This window comes from Motacilla alba, chromosome Z (assembly GCF_015832195.1).
Source record: "Motacilla alba alba isolate MOTALB_02 chromosome Z, Motacilla_alba_V1.0_pri, whole genome shotgun sequence".
Classification (NCBI taxonomy): domain Eukaryota; kingdom Metazoa; phylum Chordata; class Aves; order Passeriformes; family Motacillidae; genus Motacilla; species Motacilla alba.
The window spans coordinates 57,516,944-57,542,909 of record NC_052046.1 but is presented as its reverse complement, the minus strand read 5'-3'; positions in this window follow the sequence as shown (position 1 = coordinate 57,542,909).

The following is a 25,966-nucleotide window of genomic DNA, read 5'->3' as shown; positions in this document are numbered from 1 at the left end:
GGAAGGAACCTCAAAGATCACTTAGTTCCAACCCCCTAGACCAGGCTACTCAAAACCACATCCAACCTAGTCTTGAAAACTTCCAGGCATGGGGCACTCATAACTTTTTTGGGCAGCCTGTTCCAGGGCCTTAAAAACCTCAAATGATTTTTATTTCTAATATCTAATCTAAACCTACTCTCTTTCAGTTTGAAGACATTCCCATGTGTCCTGTCACATATCCTTGTAGATAGCTCCTCTCTAGGTGTCTTGTAGGCTGCATTCAGGAAGTGAAAGGTACTACCTTTCCCCACTCATCTCCACAACCTTTCAGTAATGACTGAAAGCAAACTAACAGTCAGCTCAGTCAGCTCTCTCCACAGGAATATGTTTTGGTTTTCTCATGGCTTAAGCCGAAATGGAAACTAAGCCTCACACAGCTGCTCATGCACTCACCTGCAGTGGGATGGGGGAGAGAACCAGAAAAGTAAACTTGAGTAAATCCATGGGTTTTGATAAAGACATTTTAATAGGTAAAGCAAAAGTCACACATGCAAGCAAATAAAAATATTTGATCTATTTACCACTTCCCATGTGCCGGCAGGTAACCAGCTGTCCTCAGGAAAGCAGAGCTCCTTCATGAGTAATGGTGACTTTGGATGACAAAAGCCATCACTCCAAATATCCCTCTTTTCCCTCTCCCCCACAGATTACATGCTGAACATAATGCATGAGTATGAAATATCCCTTTGGTCAGTTGGGGCCAACTGTCCTCTCCCAACTGCTTGCGAACCTCCAACCTACTCTGTGTAAGCTCTGCTCAGCAGAAATAAAAACATCCCTGTACTATCAACATTCTTTTCAGCACAAATCCAAAACACAGTGACAAAGCTGCTAATATGGAGAAAAGCAAGTCCACCCTAGCCCAAGCCAGCATAACTTTCTATATATAATTGCTCATTTTGAGTGAGATCATTTGAAGACTAGCTTGACCTCATATACCAAGAGGATATCCTAGCACAGGGCTATGGGTCTAAGCATACAATTGATGTAAATTATTTTAGAAAATTAAAATTCACAGGGAAAAGAACATATAAAAAGTACATCTACTGCCACTCCTCAATGAATTCTTCTACCTTCCACACACATCTGTGTTGGACATGTAGAGGAGAAAGATACTGTACAGAAGTATTGTGATTTTTAATACAATTCATTAAAATCAGGTTTTATAAAATTCAAAGAGAAATTAGTTTCTGTGCACAGATTTGCCAAAGTACAGGTGTACCTTTCATTTAATATTCTTATAGCCGTATCAGGTACAATGACATTGCTAAGCTCAGATAAATCTCTCCTGGTGGCTCATTCAGAATAATATTAGCACTGAGAACATAATGCAAGTGATTTTATTTCCATTTTATTGTCCTAAAATTTATACAATCTCATATAAGAAATATATCATGTTAATATTTAAGCCAACCAAAAGCTTTTTCATAACCAGATATTATTTATTTCCTTGACTGTCATTAACCTACAGATTGCCAATAATAACCTTAGAATTCAGGATTTAGTCGATTTTAATATTTTTCTTTTAGATGCTCCAGCAATTTTGTCTTTCATTTTAAAAGATGCTATCTCCAAACACATCACAGCCACCACTAATAATAGTTTATAAATAAGGACTCATTTGCATTTTGCAATTCCTGTAAAAGATGCATTAGCCTTCATTATTCTGTTCATGAACCTGATAATAATTTCTACATTGTCTTTTTTAATTGCTTTCCAAGTTCACAGCACTTCTTCTACATAATAATCTTACATTTACATTGAATTCTTTATCCTGAAAGATACCAAAGCCCTTCAAAAAATGTGAGCTGAATTCTATCCTCTGCTTTATCCAAGCACCCACCAGCTGCAAAGAAATTGAAAATCTCTGAGGAGATAATTTGATAACTTGAGTAAAAGAAAATTGATCACTTCAGCAGAAAATACAGAACCAGTTCAAACTGGTAAGAAGTGGCTTCCTGGTAATTTAATTTGTTTTTCTTCTGGGATTGCACATTTTTTCATAAACAGCCCCCCCCCCCCCCCCCCCCCCCCCCCCCCCCCCCCCCCCAGCCAGCTGGAAGTTCACATTTAGGTAAAAGATTGTCATTATCAAAGATTGATTTTTCCCTCTAATTTCATGCCAGTTTTCACTGAATTGCTTTATCTCTGCTCTTATATCATGTTCTGCTTTTTTGCTCACCCCAAGTTTTTCATAAGCTGTGAAATAGATCCAATAATATCACAGTTCTATGTAATTTCCCATTTACCATGTACAGGGTGGATCCATCATTTTAGTCATCATATTACAGGTTTCAGCCTGATCAGAGTATTCTTGTAGCTTCCGCCAAAAATATTCACAAGGTCTCCAACAGTATTTTAAGAATCATGTAACATGCATGCTCTAAGTTTCTATTTTGAGACCCTCATATTTGCATGCTATGCAATCTAAAAAATTGCATGAAAATGAAAATTCTATTATCATCCAAAACACAGATTCTGAACAATGTTTTTTTAATAATCAAATTAATCAAGTAAAATAAAATAAAAATACTAAAAATTTAAGGGATTTTTCAATACTATAGAATATAGTGAGGAAAGCAAAGCAGACGTGTTTTGTGGGGATTTTCAGGATACACACTTCTTATGGATTTGTTTTTCTTGCTGTTGTTGCTTTAATTTATAAGACTGTTTTATCAAAGGCTTCTTCAAAGGCTACATTTCTTCCAAGGTCTAAGAAACAAGTAAGCACTCCTTGCATACATATTTTTGTCTGCAAAAGAATGACATTGAAGACTAAATAAGTGTAGAAGATAGTCTAATGGAGCCATGTTTTAAAAAAGTGATGGTCAAAAATAATGTCAAATGGTATTTCTAAAACCAACTTGATTTTTCAGCAAATATTTTTCACCTAATTTTTGTACTGATTCCAGACTTTTGCTGTTCCATACTTGCAGATCTACCATGTAGTTTAAGTTTCAGAAAAGCTCTATAAAGTAGGCATGAATATCTCCCCGTTTCTTAAAATATTGCACTGGTCTCTGGTCTTGGTCTGCCAAGATATTTGTTGACAAACAAGTCTCATTGAGCACAACGACATGGCAAATCAATCAAACAAACAAAAAAGTAATTATTCTTTAGAAAGATAATACCTTGTTTTGTCGGCATTTTCTTACTTTACTTCAGCGAGAAGGAAACAAACTTAATGAACACTTTTTAGAAATGTGCTTTATAACATGCTGAGAACTTGTTTGGTCTGATAACAAAAGATCACAAGCCCCAGACAACAATGCAATAGCAAGTTTAACAATGGCAAGGCAAAACGTTTTACCCACAGATCCATATAATTGGGGCAATGGGGGAAGGTATTTTTTTCTAATGCAAAAGTTCTTAGTGAAGCAGTGTTTTCATTTCTTAGAGTGTTAATGGTAATCTTTCTTAAAGCTCTTCTTTTGTGAGATTTCTGAATCTCATTGAACACCTAGGGCACTTAGAACAAGCTCCTTGCTTTTTTTGCACAGACTTTTTTCCTCCCTGTATTGCTGAATCCACAAAACAGGAATCAAAGGAAAAATCACAAGACCAAGATGCTCATTCAGATTTTGTTACTAAACTGACTGGAAGGTTTATGAACAAACATGTACAAAAGTGAAAATAATAATGAATACAGCTTCTAGATATTCTCAGGGTAGCTCAGTATAGCCCCTGTCTCCAGATTTGGGTGTCTATGTTCTCTCAGACACAATTATTTTAATTCTAGAAGTCCACTCACTTAAAATATTTTTCTTAGCATGAAGAACATATAAATCCAACACCTTTCATTATATATACTGCTCCCCATGTTTTTTTCTTAGATCACTGAATGACTAACTACTAGTTTCCACAGATATTTAATAAGTATGGGTTATGAATGTATACTGTTAAAGTAGGAGTAGAATGTGTTTTCAATTGAAAAAAAAGGATGTATTTGTGTTTCTAATATCTTACTCATCTCTAGATTTTTATATAATTTTACTTTTCCAGGAAGAATTCTTATACATTTTTGCATGAGAAATAATTCTGTACTTGAATGTGCAGCTGTTGTTCATCTGGGCAATCTTGTTTCTGATACTCAGGAGAGACCTGCCACAGATCATCAGCTGTGTAAAGCCTTGAGGGGCCACACATGCCAAAAAGAGAAAATGTAATTGCAATTCACATAGGACTGTGAAGTGCTAGTATAAAAGGTCACAGCACATTGTCATTTATTCCTCTGTACCTGAAGTCTGGAAGGAGAAACCTCTGTAGAAAGGTAGAAATGGTTATCGCCTAAAACAATTAAGAGAGGTCACAGAAGAAGGATCTCAGAGGTGCAGAAAGGAAGACTGTGTAGGAACTTAATTATTATTCACCATTACTGACGAGGTCTTCAAAAACCTCTGAGGAAAAGTCAGCCCAGACACAGATGTTCAAGATGCTGTCTAATTTATTTTGCAATAGAATCCAAAATAATTTCTCTGTTAGGACAGTCTCCACATCCATTTGTGCTAGGGCAAATGGCCAGTTAAAATTGCACAAGAAACAGCAGGAAACTTCCACTCTATTTAACTCACCTTTTATGATGATAAACCCTTTTATATATCTTTCCTTGTTCCCATTCACCTTTTCAGCAGCCTCTTCCACTTCATACCTGGAGATATTGAAAGCAAACAGGCTAGGAAACCATTAGATTGTCTGTTTTTAACTTTGGGTACGTGTTATTTCTTCTGGATGGAAACACACAAATCCTAAGGGGTCTGAAGTGCCGTGAGATTGCCAGATATCAGCCTGATTTTCAAGCTCAGAAATCATTTAACGGACTATGTTTCAGACAGTGAAGTTACACACAGTTTAAACAGACTGAAAATACATACAGCTTTTACCTTTTTTAATGGAAAGTGAATCAGATTGATTTTATTGGGTCAGAAGATGTGTAAAGCACCCTGCCAAAAAAAAAAAAAAAAAAAAGTTTGAAGGGGGTAGGAAAAGATATTAAATTAAGGAAAAGACATTATACTCTAAAGTTTATCCTACTTTTTTTAGTTGCATATTGTCAGCAGTTGGATTAAAATAGATTTTAGAGCATCTGCTTTCTGAAAAAATTGTTTTAAACATGCATGTGCTCAGAAGTATTAACGGGAGTTATAGAAATGAGACAATCCTAGGAGAAAGTAATAAAAAGGCTTGCCTCAATGCAATATTTAAAAGCTGGAACAGGCCATTTCTTCCCTACAAGGCAATTGATTATTGCCCTGTTACAATCAGAACTTACATTTGCTGTCTTCCTACCTCAGCTTTCGAATGCCAAGATAAATGAGGAACCAGAAACTACAGAAATGTCATTCCCCCTTCCATTTCTACACATGCAGTGTAAAATATTTTAAGTGCCTCCTTTGAACGTACTATGAAGGTTTTCTTGATACTTTTCAAACTACTTTTGACTGGGACTCTGCCATCACATTCCAAACTTTTATAAAGGTGGCAGTAATTAATCAGACCTTTCAAAATTTAATGGAATATCTAGACTTCTCTGCTTGACTCTGCCACTTAAAAGTTTGTTTTCACATTCACAAGGGCTAGAACCTCTTCTTTTCCAAGACAAAACAAAAAACTGTAATACTTATACTTTCATACCAACTTTTAGTACTATGTTTTTCAATATAGTTTTTTCTTAACCCTGTCTTGAATCTGACAATGATAATATTAATTATCAACAACAGCAACTGTTAAAGATATACATATTCCCACGTATAACCTCCTTCTACACGTGACACCAATAAATACCATAATGCCAAAACCACAAATGTGAATTGGAACTTCTGACCATGAGAGAAGAAGAAAATACTATGAAATATAAAGCTTCCTTTGTGTGCCAAAACCTATCTCAAATTCTCCTACACAACTGACTAAATCACTAAATTGATTCAACTACTTCATAATGCTACTGTATAGATACTGAGAGTTTGAAAGCATACTGAGATAGATACATAGATACTGAGTTTGTTGAAAGCAAAACTAATTTACTGTGGTGTTGACATAGGACTGCATTTATGAAAGTAGTCAAAGCAGACAGGACAATCCGTCACCATGTGGTGGCAAGGGGAGTCTCTGTTGTAAGAGTTCTTGAGACGGCATCTTTAATATCTGCCTTACAGACCACTCCTCTACTGTTTTTATAATCTAGCCGCCCCTGGTTTTACACATCCCTACCAACACAAATGTAAAACAAGACCACAGTACAGAACATACACACAACTCAGGGTGATGGAAACCTGAGGATATCTCCAGTTCAATCTTCCTCTAGTTGTTCCAAGTTGAGGTCCGACTAGATTAACATATCAACATAAAGTTTTCTGGCCTGCTTTGTTCTACTGCTTAACTGTAATCTAGATGATCCAATCTGATTCTCTCTTGCTTCAGCACCTGCACAGTGTTTCTCAGCCTTTCCCCATAACCTAAGATGAACAGACTGGCTGGTGCCTCCTCGATTGCCTGACAGCACCAAAGACCTGCTGTTAGGTTCCCCTAAAGCCATCTGTTCTCCAGGCTAAATGGTCCCTAGTCTGTAGAAACCCACTATCTTCACAGAGTTGTTGTTGGTCTTCTTTGCTTCCAGCACACACCACAGGCTCCTACTATCTACCACATCCTACAAGCCTGTTACAGAAGCGCTGCTTGTCAGGTGGTGAGTCTCCAGCATGTACAGTTATAAAGGGATATAGACCTTCCTAGGTGTATGAGTTTGCATTTATCTTTGTTGAATATAATTAATTTCATGTCAATCTATTCCTCCAACTTCTCCAGGTCCCTCTGGACAAAACTGATATTCCCTTGTCTGCTCTTTATGGAACATCTTATATGCAAGCATTCCATAAACTCCTCCATGTTAACAATCAAGGTGCTAAGCAGGGTGAAACCACTTGTTGCCCTACTTGTTACCAGCATCCTGGTAGAGTACAACTCATTTCAACTAAACCTGCTGAGCCTGACAATCAAATGAGTTTTGTACAAATCTGGTTTTTCTCCCACTCAGACTGTATCATTCTAACTTGGATAGAGTACTGTGGAAGATTGTCAAAAGCCTTGCTGAAGTGAAGGACACCCATTATGCTCCTGATGATCAAAAGTCTACTTATTTTTTCATATAAGGAAATCCAATAGGTCAAGCATGTTTTACCTTTGATAAATCAAGGTTAACAATCAGAGGCACAGAAATGTTTTTTAGTAAGACCCACTCTATGACCTACCTATCCTGGATTTACCTCAATTGAGTCTTTTTGGTAAGGGTAAGGAAGTGACTTTCCCTGTGGAAATAGTACAGCTTCCTACACAGCTGACAGAACCAATAACCAGCCAGAATCGCCCTACAAATCCATATAATTAAGACAATAATTGCAGGAAAAGCTCTGTCTTGTTTCTGGCATTTGAAGAGGTGGCTGGACAGGGCAGGGGAGGCTGCAGGGCCCAAGCCGAGGCTAGGCTGGGCTGCAGCTGCTAACGTCTTGCCTCCACTAAACCCTGCCCCACCAAGTGCTGGGTGCAGCTCTGGGCTGGGCCTGGCTGGGCCATGATGCAGGCTGCTGAGATTCTGCCTTGCCATATCCTGCTGTTGCAGCAAGATTAACTCTTTCAGTACTCTAAAGTTCCATTTAAAAACAGATAAACCTGTGAGTGCCACTTGTCCCAAATCAGAAAAAAGGAAAGGTAAAAACATGTGAAGAGAACAGCACAGAGACACTAATGTCAGTGAAGAAAGAAAATCCAAAGACCAGATGGGAGGAGAATGAGGAGATGCCTTAGTCTTGGGCTAAAATTCTCTTGTGAATTCTATGGTGAAGATGTAATTGATACATCAGACACCTCTTCCCTTTAACTCATGGAATGCATTGGGAGGATTGAGCATTCTAACCACAACCATGAGCAAAGGCACCACTGCTGAAGCAAGCAGATGTTGAAATAGCTGTGATTTGATGAGAAGCTTAAATAGAGAGAGAGAAATGAGAAAGATTAGAAACCTTGACCCAGGGACAGAAGAAGAAGACATCAGTTTCTCAGAGACGGATGAAGAGAACTTTTGTCTCTATGCTAGAACAGTTTATCCTTAAAATTGGAACCCAATAAGCTGAGAAGACCCATGGTGGTAGTTGTGGGAAGGCTACCAAACACGGGAAGGACTTCATGGTTGTAGATTTCTGGGCAGCTGCTACCTGTGAAAATTCAAACCACAAGAGAACTGTTTCTTGTGGAAAGGTCTCCATGGCATGGCAGGAGAGACTCCTATCCCTAAGTAAAATGAAGAAAGACTATTTTAGAGGTGGTAAACTGGCTGAAAGTCACAGGTTTTGTTTCTTTCCGTTGTCAGTGGGAAAGGAAAGAGGAGGTGGGGGGAGGGGAGGAGAAGTGTTCTGCAGCTTTATTTTGACTCCTATTATTCTTCTTTTAGTTCCGTTTAAAAAGTTTTCTTTATACTCTAAAGTTTTGAGCCTGCTTTTGCTCTTCTCCTAATCCTTATCTCACAGCAGAAAATTAGTAAATAATTTTAGTGGGTGTACTGGGATTCTGCCAGCGCTCAACCCACCACATTAATTAATGCCGTGACTCAGACTGACAAACCAAAACCACTACACTACCCTAGTATCAAAGTTGATTGACTAGTTTGTACTTCCTCAGATAGTTATTTTGGTACTTTTGATTACATGTCATCTGTGGCAGTGTGTTTTTATAAGTTTTGCAGTTGTTTTATTTGAGAAGTTAGTTGTTCAATGTTAGCAGGTACAATGGTTTAGTCCATGTACCCCCATTTTATCTCATCATGATGGTTTCTCCCAAGTTGTTTACTCCTCAGTTTCCCACCACTTGGCTGTCACTCAGTGTATCCATCTCCCTGTTCCTCCCCTCCTTTCCTTGTATGGTCCTGTCAATCCAAGTTGTGTTGCCTCCCTCTCCTGTCTGTCAACACAGATCCACCCATTTTATTCCAGAATGTTCTATGTCAATCACCCTGGTTCGAACAGTTGATTTGTCCTAAAGTAAATTTGTCCCCTCCCCTGTGCTAACTCTATTGGTTTTGCCAAGTTCCATACTCCTCCCCAGGTGTTTCCCCACTGGTTGTGTAATATTCCCACCCCTTGGACTAGCTCCTTTTAAGAATCCTAGCTGGACCCCTTTGTCGCTTATCTCTGACCTATCCCTGGAATGAATCTTCCTTGAAGTGCAAATGAGTGTCTTCTCTTTCAATCCCTTACCTCAGTATCCTTGTGGTGAACTGCTGCAGCGTCACCCACACCACTGCACTAACTGCCACCTGAGAAGCCTCAGCAGAGGCTCAGGGAGCAGCCTCTCTTGTGTGTCACTCCAGTCACTCAGCGAGCTTTGCTAGCTGGCATTCCACCGCTCCATGACCACAGGAGAACCACAGTTTTCAAGGGTTTGATGCTGGCAAAATGTCAGGCACCCACAGAAGTTGCTCATTCACCCTCTCTTGCCATAGCTGGGCACAGGAGAGAAAAATTAAACTCTTGGTTCAAACTGAATGAAGGGTTCAAGAGTTGAGATCAGGACCAGAAAAAACATTCCAAGGGCAAAACAAGCTCAACTTACATGTACAAATTGAATTTACTACCAAGAAAATCAGAGAATACTGAGAAACAAAGTAAGACCTTAAAAAACCCTTTTTTCTCCAACTTCTCCCTTCTCTCCATCAAAAGCTCAAGGAGATAGGTGGCGGGGATTTGGTCAGTTTATCACACCATATCTTCTTCCACTGTTCAAAGAGAGGAGTCCTTCCCCTATGAGGCTGTGGGGTCCCTTCCACAAGAGACAGTTCTTCATTAACTTCTCCAGCATGGCTTCAATCTTAGGAGCAGCAGCACTCCCAAAGCAGCTGCAACATGAGTCCCTCTCACAAACACACAATCCTCCCAAAACTGCTGTGGCATGGGTCGCTCTTCCACACGTGCAGTTCTCCAAGGACAGGCTGCTCCATCAAGGAGGCAGGGCCCTCTCTCTCCACCAGGTCTCCCACTGGATCACAGCCTCCTCCAGACATCCACCCACTCCAGCATTGGCACCTCCCCCATGGATCCCCAAGGGCTGCAGAAGCACAGCTGGTTCACCACGGGGTGTCACCACGGCCTGCAGAGGAATCTCAGCCCTGGTGCCTGGAGCACCTCCTCCCCATCCTTCTGCACTGACCTAGGTGTCACCATGCGGTTTTGTCACATGTTTTCACATCCTCTTCTCTGGCTGGAAGAACAAAACCTGTGTCCCCCTAGTGTTTTGATATTTTTCCCAAATGCATTATCACAGAGGCCCAGTTTTGCCAGCAGCATGTCCATCTGAAGAGCAATCAGGGATTGGCTCTGCCCGACATAGTTGAAGCTTCTGTGGCCCCTCCACTACCAAAAAGAGACCATGTAAAACCAACACAGAAGTGTAATACTGTTTTCTTTCAAACACCTCAGACATTCTCCAATTTTCATTTTTTTAAATATGCTAAAGAGCAGCCCAATGAAGATATTGATAGCTGCCTCAAAAACTTTCAAAGATGCTTGTCCATGGATATGCTATGGGTCAAGTTTACCCAAAGAAACTCTGACTTGATCTGCATCCACTTTCTTCTTGAATCACTTCACAAGTCTTTGCTGGTAAGACTGAGGCTATGAAGGCACTGAGTACCTCTGCCCTATTTGCATCCGTGCTCATTAAATCACTTGCCCTATGAAAAGACAAAGTGTCCCTCTAAACTGAATGTCCCGTTCGAGTGAGTATGAGAATGGAGATCTGACAGCATGACAGTGGGTGCCTCCAAAGCACCTCCCACCCCTGAAAAGAATATGATTGGTCTTGCAATGGAAAGCTGGAAGTTCCACCCCCAATAAGAGGGCTAGGGAAGGGACTGTGCGTCCAGGTATAGATATCAAATGGCAGCACTTCGTGTAGACGTCACTAACCATAATGGCATATTCAAATATGCCTATTTTTAACAGTAATATTTATTGTCACCAATAATGTGTAATGATGGTGACAAAAACAACCAAAAGCAACTTTTACTTGTTATTGTTAGTTTATGTTTGATGAACCACAATAAAGGCACTTGATTTCTGAATACCTTCTGACAATGAGTAAAAAACTTACCATCTTTTTTTGTGGTATTACTTGCATCTGTATAAAAGTTTCATTTAATAATTTTTCATAATTACTTGGTTTGTCTGTAATGTATTGCAATAATTGGACTATAAAAGAAATGCTTACCTGTACAAAGCCTCCTAGTTGCTTGCAGAGTGACAGACTCCAACCCCTCTGTCACTATGAAATTCCAAGTGACTGTTTTGTACGGAAGAGTGACACTCACGGTGGCACAGTAGTGGGCTGCATACTTTCTACAGTATTGTTTCTTTATTATTATTCCACATTATATCTATGCTGTCACAGATGGCCTACTTTTTCAGGGGCTTGTGTGTCTTCATTTCATCTCAAGCATCACTAATGTCTTCAAGCAAGCAAAAAAATGAATTAATTTGTTCTTTGGGCACTGGTTTATAGCTGAACACTTCTCAGACTATGAGATGCTTGGTAAAGGGAAGAGCTGTTAAAACTTACATGATAAGAAAATATTCCTTTCCATAAGAAAATCTCTAGTTTACAGTTTTAATACCTGTGCTAATTTGGAAAACAGCAGGTCAGTAGCAGGCCATAGAAAGCAGATACTTGTATATTAACAAATATCAGGTAATGATTGTATGCACACAATTATTTTCAAGAATTCACTACTCGTTGGTTTAATTTCTCAAATTCCCATCCTCTGATGCTCATCTGTGTCTTCAGAAACCACCATTTAAACACAAATTAGACCTTTTTTTCTTTTTTTATGTTACTGGAATCACCTGCAAATTTGCCTCTTCGTAGTGTTTTTAATTTTGTCTAAAACCTGGACTTTAATGCTGTGATGCATATGTATTCAGCCCACATTCTAAAACTTGGGTGCTTCTGTTTTCTGTGTAAACTTTTGTATCCTTTTAATCATGTCTTTCTTACTTTATATGTTATTTACTTATGAACTTCTCTTATTTACTTACGGGCATCCCTGTTCTAATTTATTAACTGTTGAAAGAATTACGCCAGTGCTAACTCTGCAAGATTAGGTCCTGTGTTTTAACAAATCTCCCTTATAAATTATACCTCCTTGCAGTTCTTATACTAGCACTGAAGGTTCTGTGATTTTCTTTATAAATGAAGGCTAACCCCCTACTTGCATTGGGAAAACTGGTTTTCTTCTCCGTCCACAGGAGGGAAATCCTGAGCCAGTGCTGGCGGGACACCAGAGGGAAGAAGAGCGTGCCCTTGCCCAACAGCACTACCCCTCAGTCCACCTTCTGCCCAGTCCCAGATGTATATTCTCCACTCACCAGGGTAGAAGGAGGTGACTCAACCCCAGAGAATTCCAACGAGTTTGTCGGATTCAAGGTATAGAAAAAGTTAGAGAAAAGGTGGTGGATCAAAAGGAGCGGGGAGACAACTGTGAAGGAGGTCACCGGGCAGAGAATCAGACTGTTGAGGGAGTGTCCAGGGTATTAAAAAAAAAGGTGTAGGAGTGGTCACAATACAAATGATCCAATGGGAAAAAAAGCAGGAGGAGGGGCAAGGATGAGGTGATGGAGAACAGTCCAATGGGGAATGAGGAGGGGGTGGCTTCAGGGGAACAACCAACGGGAGACCGAGGTACAGAGAATGTTCTAGATAGGGATGGGTACAGCACATGTTATTTTCATACACATTAGCATAACAGTTGTTGGGGACTATGGGAAATTACTACAACAACTCAGTCTAACTTAAACAACAGAACTCTCCCATGGCATCCCCATGTCAATTCTCCCACACCCATCGCCCACACTTACTCCATTAAAAGCATTGGTAAAATATCTGCTGAATTCAGTGTGAATAGATTTAAATTCTCATGTCTCAGTTGTCAAGTAATAGCTAGCACCTCCAGTGATAAATACCTCGTCTTTATTTTTTACCTTGACGATATAAACAGGTTAATGTCAAAGTAAAATCTAATGGCAGTTTAGTTTGATGACACCACTACATCACTTTGATTTGTAACTGTCTCAAGATTTCTGCTCTTTTTAAAATTTTTCTCTTTTCACACACATCAGGTATTCCAGAGTTCAGAAATAAACTGATGGAACATGGAAGATGAATGTTGCACTTCCATGAAATTCCACAGTGTTACGCAGTTAAGAAACATGGTACCAGCAATTGTTTTACCCTTTGAGAATGATTTTTTTTCTGTGGCAGTGCGTAACACATTATGGCCTGGTCCTGCAAAGCCCTAACTACCATAAGGTTTCCAGCAAGTTCATCACCAAGTTAAATCAATCATATATTTGCTCCCAAGCACAATGAATTTAGAGATACACCTCTTCATACAAAATTCTATTCTGTGAGTGAGATTCATAATATTAGTATTTGATAAGCAAAACAATGATGAATATTGGCTAACATGATGACTGGCTAGGTGGAGAGCAGTGGATATGTTTATCTTGACTGTATCAAGGCTTTCAATACTGTCTTTCATAGTATCCTTATAAACATGCTGATTAAGTATCAGGTAGATGAACAGACAGTGGATTTAAAAAAGGACACTCAGGTAAAAAAAAAGGGTTGTGAACAGAGACACAACGTCCAGCTTGAGGCCAGTCACAAGTGGTATAGCCTGAAGACTTATACTGAATCCAAAATGATCTAGATAAGGAGAGACCGAATCCTTAGCAAGTTTGAATATCAAACAAAATGGGGAGGAGGGACTGATACTCCATGGATATGTTGCCATTCAGAGGATTCTGGACAAACCAGTGTAAAGGGTTTGTTGGGGTCAGTCTGAATAAAGAAGGGAACTTAATCTGATACTCCATGGGAGAACCCCCTGTAGTTAGGCAAGAGCTCCTGCCCAAGATTCTGCAGTTCTGTTATTCAAATTGTTGCCAGAAAGTTCCACATTCTCTGTATTGCCATTGGGTACTTTTTGCTGCATTAATTGTAATATTCCAAATCACCCTTTCCTGTTGGATCCCCTGTTTAAACCCCGCCTTAACCGCGCCCCTTTCAGAAATGTATAAGTACCTCTGCAAACCCTGGACCATGGCTTTTTCTAGTTCGTTCCTTGCATTGTGTACTCTATTTTGTTTGTTATTTTGCTGTTATATTAAAGTTACTTTTCCAAACAACTAGATCAAGCTGTCTCTCTCGTCAAAGTTGACAGGGCCTGCAGCCTTCACTGCGGCCACAGGAGCCAGACAATGCCGGCTAGCCACTCCCAAAGCTAGGCTGGAGGTGGCCAGAAGACTTGCCACCTCTAAGTCCTTCTCGTGGACTCCACGTGGTGGTGCTGTCTGTGGCGTGGGTGGCACAGGCGAGAGTGAGGCTACGAGGATCCAAGATAGAGGAAGGAAAGAGCGAACACTTGTTTGGCTATCAAGAAGACTTTATTCCTCGATGGGTCCAGGGACAAGTGTCAGGGGAGAAGGGCTTGGGGAGGAACTTATAAAGGGAGTGGGCGTGAAGGGAGGAGGCACAGAATCAACCAATAAGCTAAGGACATGGGAGGAGTGTAAAACATAGTTGAACCAATGCGGAGCATACAGAGGAGGGGAGAAGCCCGGCAGACAAATCACATAACAAGGTAGGGATGATGGACACCGAAAATCCTTGAAATAAAGGGGGGGGTCATTAACATGACAGACAGGGGGAGTGGGCAGTACCATAAGGAGGGGAAGAGACTTATGAGGGCAGAAGGGGAGGAGTGGAGGATCACTCAGTTTGAGGGACAGGCTACTGGCGGGAAAAGAAAGTGGTAAACAACTTGGAGCAAACCATTGTGAGTGGAAAATACAGGGGGAACTGAAGATCACACCATTTTCCAAACCTAGACCAATTAATAAAACTTAACATTAACAATCTTTTAAAACACAATGCCACAAGGGCTGGTTCTCAAGGAAGCTACTGGCCAACCATCTGGGCTAGGTCGAGGGGCTTCACCTGGCACCCAAACAGGTATCCCCGACATCTCTTTGCCTGAGACCCATGGTAGCAGTGCTCAGGCTACCTTGGACCTCTCCCCCTCCATCCCACCAGTTCCCTCCTCACCCCGCCACTCCAACTAACCCTGAGCAACCCAACCCTATTAAAGATACCAGTGGCTGTGGCATCACTGAATGCCATCCTAAGACTGGTGGCCATTTTGAGGATCCCTCTAACAACTTTGGTCGATGCCCTGGTTCATCGGGAAACCCTGCCCAAAGCCCTGCCCAGGGCACGCCCAACACCCTAAGGGAACCCCTCCTCCTGCTAACACTGGAAGTTTATCTAATGGTCACCTCCCCCTTCCAGAAGCCGGAACTACACCTGCAGGGGTCCCGGAAGGGCCCACCCCCAAGATGGCGGCGCCCAGGACACCAAAGTCTAACATGAGGTCTAGTGATGGGAGGTACCAAAGATGAAGGAAATTGTTTATGACTAGGCACTAGTCTTCTCTATCTGATTCATCCTCCTCCTCTTCATCTGAGGAAGATGTCCACTGGTCGGGGTCTAGAAAAGGTGCCTGGAAAAGGATTAAAAAAGAAACAATAAAGGAAGGTGAATGGGAAATAGCAAACAAATTAGATGTCATGCCGGTACGATATAAGAGGAGGGGCAATCCCACTTGGGAAGCCTTAGCATTTAGTGAGATTAAAGAATTAAGCAAGGCTGCTCAAGAGCATGGGAGAAGTTCACTGCCATGCTGCTGCTTCAAAGCCTCTACTCTCTTGTATGAGAGAGGAGGTCATGCTCCAGCCAGCGGCAAAGTGGGGCACTACCCTAATGCGCCTAGGGCGTCGGGGTAGCACCTTAGCAGGAGTCAGCAGCTACGACGAGAGAGGCAAGAAAGAAAAAAGGAGTGGACTTTGTCCGGACGTTCAATCCAGAGCTTTATTGTACCTCCAGGGAGGCCAGCCGAACAAAGACAACTTGTAGAAGAAACGCTGTCTTATATAGGGGGTGGAACCGAGTGGTGGAGACAATGAGTGAACCAATCAGGCAGAGCATGGGTGGAGACACAGATATCATAGAAGCACCAGCTAGCAAATGCAACTTTATAAAAGTTGGGACTTTAGTTTCTGGTCCAATCATATGGAGAGAAAGAGAGAACTTTGAAGAACTAGGGATGCGGCTACCCAATGACAGACAATAAACTAGGGAGTGGTTAACAGACTGACTTAAGCAAAACTCATGACAACAGAGGAGGAGGTAAATGACTGACAACTCACAACTGCAGGGAAATCATCAATCAGGGTAGCAGTGGGGACCCAGGCTTGAAGCACTTTGTAACACAGAGGGAACAGAACATACCAGCCTAGAAATTAACTCGCACACTACAACAGTTCACTGTATTTTTCTAATCTCCTTGCTATTACTATATAACTATATATGTTGTTATCCCCCACTGAACATTCCTTGTGGGAAGCAGGATGGAAGTGCTTATTGAGTAAGTTATTGCAAGATAATGCTGCTAACCAGTTGTGGACCAATTCAGTTATAGATGAAATAGCTGGGGAAGGGAACTCCAGTGATCCGGATGTGCAGCCCTTCCAAGGAGCATTCTAAACAGTATCAAAGATGCAGAAAAAAAAAGGCTCTCATGCAAATACCTGAAGCTTATAAACCTCAGTTGGATTTTGCAGATATTAAGCAAGGCCTTGCAGAACCTTGTATGACTTTTTTAGAAAGACTTAAGTTAACCCCTGATAAACAAGTCACATGGCCATAAGTAATGCTAATGCAGAGTGCAAAAAGGTTTTGCATGCCCTGCCTTCAGAACTGGAACCCACCATCCCACAGATGTTAGAAGCTTTTAATAAGCTGGCTACACCTGAACACACTGCAACTATTCAAGCACAAATACTGGCTAATTCTCAACATGAGTTTCAAAAGAACTCTCAAAAACAGCAAAGCCAAAAACCACGGCAGTGTTATAACTGAAGGGACAGAACAGACGTAGGGCAAAAAATTGCAACAAACCAAAAAGGGGGAGTTAGCAAAGGCAATGTAATTGCGGAAAAAAAAAATATTAACCAGTTCCATCAAGTGCAGGCTCATCACTGCTGCCAGTTGGGAAACTTCCAGCCGAGCGTGGGACAGAGGCGCAAGGATACAAGAGCCCCTGTCATCCGGAACAACGACCACTGGAGGCCGAGAATTCCACAGCTGCAGCACCTCACCGGAAGCCTTCCGTCCATGGTACCATCAAGTACCCGATTGGAATTGTCAACTGCCCAGTCAGTGATGATCACAGACATAATACACCATGCTATTTTACAGGTTGTTATGGCCCAGAGACTAGACCTTGAGATCTTTTCATAATGGGACTGGATAGGCGAAATGCAGAAGGTTTGTACATATTACCTACGGTTTTAACTGTTACTTCTGCACAAGAGATTACTGTTTTAGTGTGGTGTGCTAACCCCCTTGCTTTTTACCCGAAAAATGGGCTTTTGCTCAAGCTTTTCTGTTACCAGAAGTAGGTGAAGATTTACCTTCAGAGCTCTGTGTTGCCTGGACCAGGCAAATTGGTTTGGGGAGAATTAAAGTTACTTGCACTCTCACCTGTTTAAACAAAACTATTACTGTCACTGGACTGGTAGATACTAGTGCAGACATTACAGTAATTTACCAGGAGCAGGAATCAGGGGACACAGTAACACTATGCGAAGTCTGGACCCAGTTTCTTTTAAAGGACCTGAGGACTGTGTAGCAACTGAGAAGCCATGCGCCATCAATAAGAGCCAAATACTCATTTGGGGGGACATACATTTTATCCCAATGGGGTTTAAAATTAGAAAAAAAATTTTAACAAGGGCCACTGATGAGCACGGTGCAGTTAAATTGACCTGGACATCAGATAAGCCTGTCTAAGTATATCAGTGGCCCCTTCCCATTGATAAATTGGCCGCGCTGGAAACCTTGGTAAATGAGCAGCTAATAAAAGGAGATATCGTCCCTCTGAACAGCCCTTGGAACACCCCCATATTTGTTATTAAAAAACCTCACAGTGACTAATGGAGATTGCTCCAAGTTCCAAGGAAAATAAATGAAGTGATTGAGGAAACAGGACCACTACATCCTGGATTATCATCACCAAATATGATTCCTAAGGATTGGGCGCTAATAATCATTGGTTTAAAAGACTGTTTTTTCAGCATCCCTTTACATCCAGATGACGCACCGAGGTTCACCTTTTCAGTGCCCTCAATTAACTGGCATTCGCTGTTGAGGAGATTTCATTGGACCATATTGCTGCAAAGTATGCACAACTCACCCACCATTTGTCAGTCGTATGCATCTAAAATACTTCTGCCCATTCGAGAGAAATTTCCTCAGTCTGTGATATTTCACTATATGGATGACATTCTAGTTGCTACGCAGGACAATGCCACCTAAAAGACTGTTACTGCAGAAGTAATTGGCAAAATAAATGAGGCTGGATTACAAATAGCTGAGGACAAAATACAGGAACTTCCTCCTTGGCTGTACCTCAGCTGTAAAATTACAGAGCGTACAGTTGTGCCGCAAACCATACATCTACAGGACAGCCCTGCGACACTACATGATCTCCAAAGACTCATTGAATCCATTAACTGGATTCAAACTCTCCTAGGAATTACCAATCAGGATTTAGCTCCTTTATTCAATTTACTGAAAGGAGACACAGACTTAAACTCCCCAAGAGAACTAACAGGAGAGGCAAAAATTGCCTTAACTAAAGTGTCTGCAGCCTTACAAAGCTGTCAAGCCCATCTATACGATCTGGAGCTGCCCTTTTAATTTGCAATACTAGGGGAAAGTCCACATCTGTATGCTTCAATGGAACAAGAATTTGTTTTACCCTTTGTTAATTTTAGAGTGGGTTTTTTTGCCTTACCAAATGTCCAAGACCATAACTATGATTCCTGAAATCCTTACACAATTAATAATGAAAGCTCGATCTTGGATTTTATGCCTTTCAGGAAAGGATTTTGCTGTTATGTTTATACCTGTTATTTTTGTATACTTGGAGTGGCTTATTCAGCAGTCTGATATTTTTCAAATTACGTTGACACGTTTTTCAGGGCAGACTCAATTCACTTTCCAAAACATAAGTTGTTACACCTTTCTTTTAATTTAATTCATAAACCTTTGAGGCGTCATACCCGTCTTAACACTCTCACCATTTTTATAGATGGGTTCTGTAAAATCAGGCAAATCAGTGGAAAAATCCTCACAGCAGCAATTGGAAGTCAGACATAGAAATTGTGGAAGGATCACCACAAATTGTTGAACTCGCTGCGGTTGTTCGTGCTTTTTCTAAGTTCCTTTTTCCTTTTAATTTAGTTACTGACTCTTTTTATGTTGCAGGTATGGTAGAAATAGCAGAAGGTTCTCTCCTCAAGTTTGTTTCTAATGAAAGGTTATATAAGCTACTTAAAACATTAATCCTCTTTCTTTCCCTAAGCAAACAGCCTTATTTTGTTACACATATCTGCTCTCATACCTCTTTACCTGGATTTATGGCCGAGGGTAATGCCCACACTGACTACCTCATGATGTCCATTCAAATTACCCTCCCAAATTTTTTTCGATCAAGCTTGTCTGAGCCATTCATTTTTTCCCATCAAAATGCTCTGGCTCTGATAAGATAATTTAACTAAAGATCAAGCACAAATGATTATTAGCTACTGCCCTGACTGCCAGCATCAATCTATCCCTTCAGTGGGAAGTGGAGTCAACGCTAGAGGACTAAATAGTTTACAAATCTGGCAGTCAGATGTAACACAGTATCCATCTTTTAGCCAATTCAAATATATACATGTTTCAGTACTTTTTCAGGGGCTTTGTGTGCTACTTCCCATATGGGAGAGAAAGCTCGATATATTATCAAACACTTTTTACAAGCTTTCTCATCTTTAGGAATCCCTCAGAAAATAAAAAAAAGATAACAGGCGTGGATACATATCGCAAAAAGTACAACAATTTTTCAACTTATGGAGGGGGTAAAACATATTACAGGTATTTCTCATTCCTCCACAGGACAGTCAGTAATCGAAAAAACACGCAGGTCTTTAAAAGACCTTTTAGAAAAACAAAATGGGGAAATGGAGGCCTTATCAACAGTAGAGAGGCTATCTAAGGCCATACATGTTTTTAATTTTCTCAGTAATTCGTTTATGGAGCCATTACTGCCGATTTTTCAGCATTTTAGCAATTCCACGCATGCCTAAGCTAAAACAAGAGACCCCCAGTTTTAATAAAGGACCCAGAGACTTCACAAATCTCTGGGCCTTTTATGTTAATCACATGGGGTAGGGGATATGCTTGTATATCCACAGCTACAAGACCCAGGTGGATCTCCGCTAAGACCATTAAGCCGCATCTACAGCCACTGCTGGAGACAGCAACAAAAGCAGAAGATGAACACATAGAAAAACAAAGAGAAACAAAAGAAAGAGGAACTCCAACAACCCAATGAAGACCTGGATTTCTTTGTTTCTCTGTTACAGCTTCCTTCTTCATAGTGATACTTGGATAGTTCCACAACCAAAACAGAATGTTTGGATAACACTTGCTAATATCACAAAGCAAGAGACCATGTGCCTTTCAGTTGCTAGCCCTAGTAATCCCTTTTCCACCTGCTTAGTGGGGTTACCTACAGATGTGTGGCCAGTATCGGTAATCCGTACCCTAAAAATCCAAGGACATAAGACAAAGGTGGTAAAACCTAATCCAGTAGATGATTGGAGTCATTGGATCAAAAAGTTACCATATACACCAAATGAACCCCAAGAACTAGAGCTATTAGGGTCAGTAAAAATGGATTATTGCATCAAATTTTGGTTTATGAGTAATTGGAGAGATGTTTCATCAAACAACAAATTGTATCAAAATGAAACTCTGTGGTGTAATTATACCACGTGTGCTTGGTCCAAAACATACCCCATCCAATTGCCATCAGGTATGTCTTTTATCTGTGGAGATAGGGCTTGGCCAGCCATACCATCTAAGATAGGGCCCTTGTAGCTTAGGACGTCTTACTGTGTTAGCACCCAATATCGGTATGGCACACAAATTGGCTCAAGAAAAAAGATCTACTCATCATTTTGAAAAAGATTGCAATTATAAGATTACCTATTGGACAAAAACTACAGAAATTGTGATGTCTTCTTTGCTGCCATGGGTAGCTGCTGTGAAAGCTTTAAAACAGTTAGATGGAATTGAGTGCTGGCTAAGTAAACAGACTAATGCTGTATCAATTGCCCTTAGTGAGTTGCTACCTGATGCCAGTGCGGTGCGGCATGCCACTTTGCAAAATAGGGCAGTAATTGATTTCCTTCTTTTAGCATGTAGTCATGGTTGTCAAGACTTTGAAGGTTTGTGCTGTATGAACTTATCCGATCATAGTGAGTCTGTTTATCATACCATAAGCCTTTTAAAAGAAGGAGTTGTTAAATTTCAAATTGAACAAGGAAGCGATTGGATTAATAATATTTTTAAGGGATAGAACCTATCATCCTATGTCATTTCTATTATAAAGACTGGACTACTAGTCTTGTTAGTGTTAGTGCTAATAAAACTCATTTCCTGGTATATTTTCAAGTTAATGTTTAAAACCCTAGAAAAACAGTTTACCTCTCTGTTTTAGAAAAACAAAAAGGGGGAGATGTTGGGATCAGTCGGAATAATGAAGGGAACTTCAATCTGATACTCCATGAGAGAACCCCTTGTAGTTAGGCAAGAGCTCCTGCCCAAGATTCTGCAGTTCTGTTATTCAAATTGTTGCCAGAAAATTCCACATTCTCTGTATTGCCATTGGGTACTTTTTGCTGCATTAATTGTAATATTCCAAATCACCCTTTCCTGTTGGATCCCCTGTTTAAACCCTGCCTTAACTGTGCCCCTTTCAGAAATGTATAAGTACCTCTGCAAACCCTGGACCCTGGCTTTTTCTAGTTCATTCCTTGTACTGTGTATGCTGTTTCATTTGTTATTTTGCTGTTATATTAAAGTTACTTTTCCAAACAACTAGATCAAGCTGTCTCTCTCGTCAAAGTCACCAGGTCCGGTTCTCAGAGAAGCCAGCTGGTTCTCGGAGAAGCCAGTGGCCAACTGTCTGAGCTAGGTGGGGAGGCTTCATGGGTTAGGAAAAACATCACAAAAAATCACATTCTTTCACACTTCACTATTTTCTGGGGAAAAAAAAAAATCAACTGCTTCAGACTGATGACCTTAGTCTATTCTGTTTGCATCCTTGCCCCAGCCGTTCTTGTAAGACTCAAATCCACTTCTGAGAAGTCTTTAATATAGCTAATGTAAGCTACATGAATAGTGGCATATGGCTAAGGAGAAATGCTTCCTTCCCTCCCTACATACCTTCCCCCCTTCCTTTTCTTTCTGATAGACAAGAAGACTTAACTATTCTACTCTCTGTGTAACATAAAGTTTGCTATGATACCAAATGGTACGACAGATTTCTGAAGTGCAAGGTATAATTCTCTGAATTTGCTATAATAAATAGACCTTACAGATCGCAAAATCATAGCTATTAAAAAAAAAATCACAACCAGCCTATGTAAATCTTGAATTGTAAGGTCAAAAGTCTTGCTCAGTAATAGAAATGTGAAAAATATTTTTAATCACTTACTCACTCACATACCCGTCTCAAATGGGCTGGTATATAAAGTATTACATTACACCATGTTTCAAACAAGCTTTTTTTTTTCTTTTTTTTTAATACTATGAGTAATTTGATCAACAAACACAGACTATAATTAGATTTTTATACAGGGTAACAGGATAATATAACAGCATCATGCCACAAACATGCACAAACAGCTTAACCAGAGTGTTCATTTTAAACTATTGCATATTTTGGCACTGTTAAGAAAATAACACCCTATAGGAACCTCTTGTCAGAGGTTTCTCTGATTCTAGGCATTTTCCCTGGCATTATATTAGGGTGTCTTAGGTTTTGTCATTTTTCCATTAATAGCTTCTGCTGACACTTACAGTCCAGAGCAATACAGTTTCAAACCACTAATAGCAATGGTAGAAGCATGCTGTTGAAAGATGTTGACAAAAAAGTCATAAATTTATGTGCAGCAATTTTTAAAGAAAATACCAAAGCTCAAATATAGATTTTCTAATTAATTTAGAAAATACTTTAATGAGGACTTACCTAATACATTTTCTAGTGGAAAAAGTGACTTACAAAAAGTATTTTCCAGCCTTGAAAAACATAATAAACAAACAAATATAACTTCCAACAAATATAACTTTGAACGCATTATGGTGGACTGCTGCACTGCGTCCTCTCTACTCCCTGGGCGAGGGAGGAGATCCGGCTCCAGCTAGGCCGACATGCAGCTAGCAGCAGAGGGCACTCTCCGGATGCACTTGGGCGTCCAGAGGGTGCCTCGAGTGGACATGCGGAAGCAGTGGCAGGTAGACCAAAGAAAAGAGTGGACTCCGTTCAGGGGCACAATCCAGAGTTTATTACTCTAGGGGAGCCAACCGGGTGAAGACACAGGGGAGGGGTTACAGGGGATTATAAGGGACAAGTAAGGAGGGGGCGTGGCTAGCAGAGTGACCAATAGGAGTAAACAGGGGTGTGGTTAGAAACTTAACAGACAACAGGAGAAACCAATAAAAGCAAATTGTGGGCAGGGTCCCAGCTCCTGAGCCAATTACCCGGTAACCTATGAGGAATGTTCTGGAAGGAAGGGAAAGGCTACGGAATGATGGACAGGAGTCTGGGGAGGGGTCGGGAGAGTGACTAGGCTAAATTTGGAACAAACCAAAAAGGGGAAACAGGGGAGAACATTGGAACAGGCAGGAAAGGAAATTTGGGCGGAGCCAACTATGGAGGAAACTTACATAAAAAAGAATATACGTCAAACTTAAAACACATCACAACAGTGGACTGAAAATGTGACTAAAAATTTCAGAGTTGAACAAGGACGGAAGAAACGTTTGCAATTTATCAGTGCAAAACCAAGCTACTTTTCCCTGATATCTTGAGCTGACAAATTACAGTTTTTAACAGTAATATTAGCTGTAATACATAAGATTCAAGATTTTAAAACAAGGTATTTCAACGATAAACTTTCTTATAGTCTCTTCAGATTTTCAGATGTATGACTGAAGTACTTCCAATGCTGATAAACATGGCTGTGTGGAAACTGCTCAGATTCTTCTCCTCTTACCATCTTCTGCAGTTCCTTTTGCACTGACTGAAACAATACACCTCTCATGAGCAGTACGTACTCATGAGAATTCACTGGATTCATCAAAAAAAACCAAAACTAACAAAAAAACCCCAGAACTTACGATTTACTGTTTCCTACACCTAAGTGTTCCACGTTGCTGTAAAGCTTGGTGAAGAAAAGGCAATCAATGGCTACCCTAAAAAGTTAGTAAGTAATTTTAGGATTTAGATTTCAGTAATACTTAAACAAGGTGAAATTATATTGGATGTCCATTTGGCTGCATTCTCTATGCAGCCATCATAGGACTTAGTAAGAGAAACCCCATTTTTGCCTTTGTGAAACACCATTTCTTCAGGCTCTCCACTACTGGTCTTAGTTAGACAAATAAAATGTCAGACATGAATTATAAACTTGCAACTCACATAAGGATGTAAAGTGTCTTCTTTTATCAGGCAAACTTTATTTATTTGTTTATTTATTTACTTACTCACTTACTATTTTCATATTTGGCTGTGTGCTAGAGAAGTGGCTAAGGAGGTGGAACAACATTTTGCCAGCACAGCACTGTCAAACCATGAATGGCTTTCAGTCAAACTGTTACGGCAATAAATGCCCTAAATCCTTCCCCTGAAGTGTTGAAAATCTGAAAAGAAAATCAAGAGCATCCGCATGACCTGAAGTTAATGCTTTGAAACTGAATTAAAACAGAAATCTGTGTTTAAGTGGAAATGCATCTGAGGCAACAAAAACTAACATCAGCAACTCGCAGGTGAATGTCACAGCCTGCAGATACATTGACATTAGTACAGACAAGAACCCTAGGCATAGTGTACCTGGTAAGCCTACTAAGGTTAGAAAGTACCCAGAGCTCTGTTCAGCTTCTCATTCAAAACTACATAAGAATAGCTCAAAAATTTTCATGCACAAATTTTATGTTTTGAGCTTTCTGTCTGTTTAGATGGGCAATGTTAATCACTTTGCTTACAAATTCTACTTTTGCTTTCATATTGCAACTGTAATGCTGTACATCATTGCTATTTTATTCTAAATATATTTACTGGAATTTAGGTAATCAACAAAATTTAAAACAGCAACTGTAGGAGTAACAGAAACAAATTTAGTCCGTCTGTTGGACAGACAACTGACTGTTTATGAAACTAATCCAAAATCCCCTGTGAGATAAGTCATGTGACTTAGCACAACATACATGCTAGTGCATTAGCAGGGAAGCTATTATGCTTCTTTTTAAAGTGTATATAGTAGTTTGCAGTAACAGCCCATGTGAATCCAGTCTTATCCTGCAGGTTTCTCGTTTTGATTAGCATAATCCCAAACAGCACCTTTTACTTCTTGATACAATGAAAAATGACAAGAGTGACTTTTTGAGGCACAATTATCTCAAGTCATAAAACTGCACATATTATAGCATCTTTACTGAATAGCTGCACTACTGTCTCAACTTCTGGAAACATACATTTAGCATGGGAATATTTATTTAAAATACTCTTTAACTCTCAGTCTTCTTTATTACACCTTTGACATACATCAGCTAGGAAATACTGAGACCATAAAATTAATATCTAAAAGAATATGACAAACACTTCTCAATAAACTTGGAAGATTGAAAAGTCATTTAGTATGCAAAGAAGACA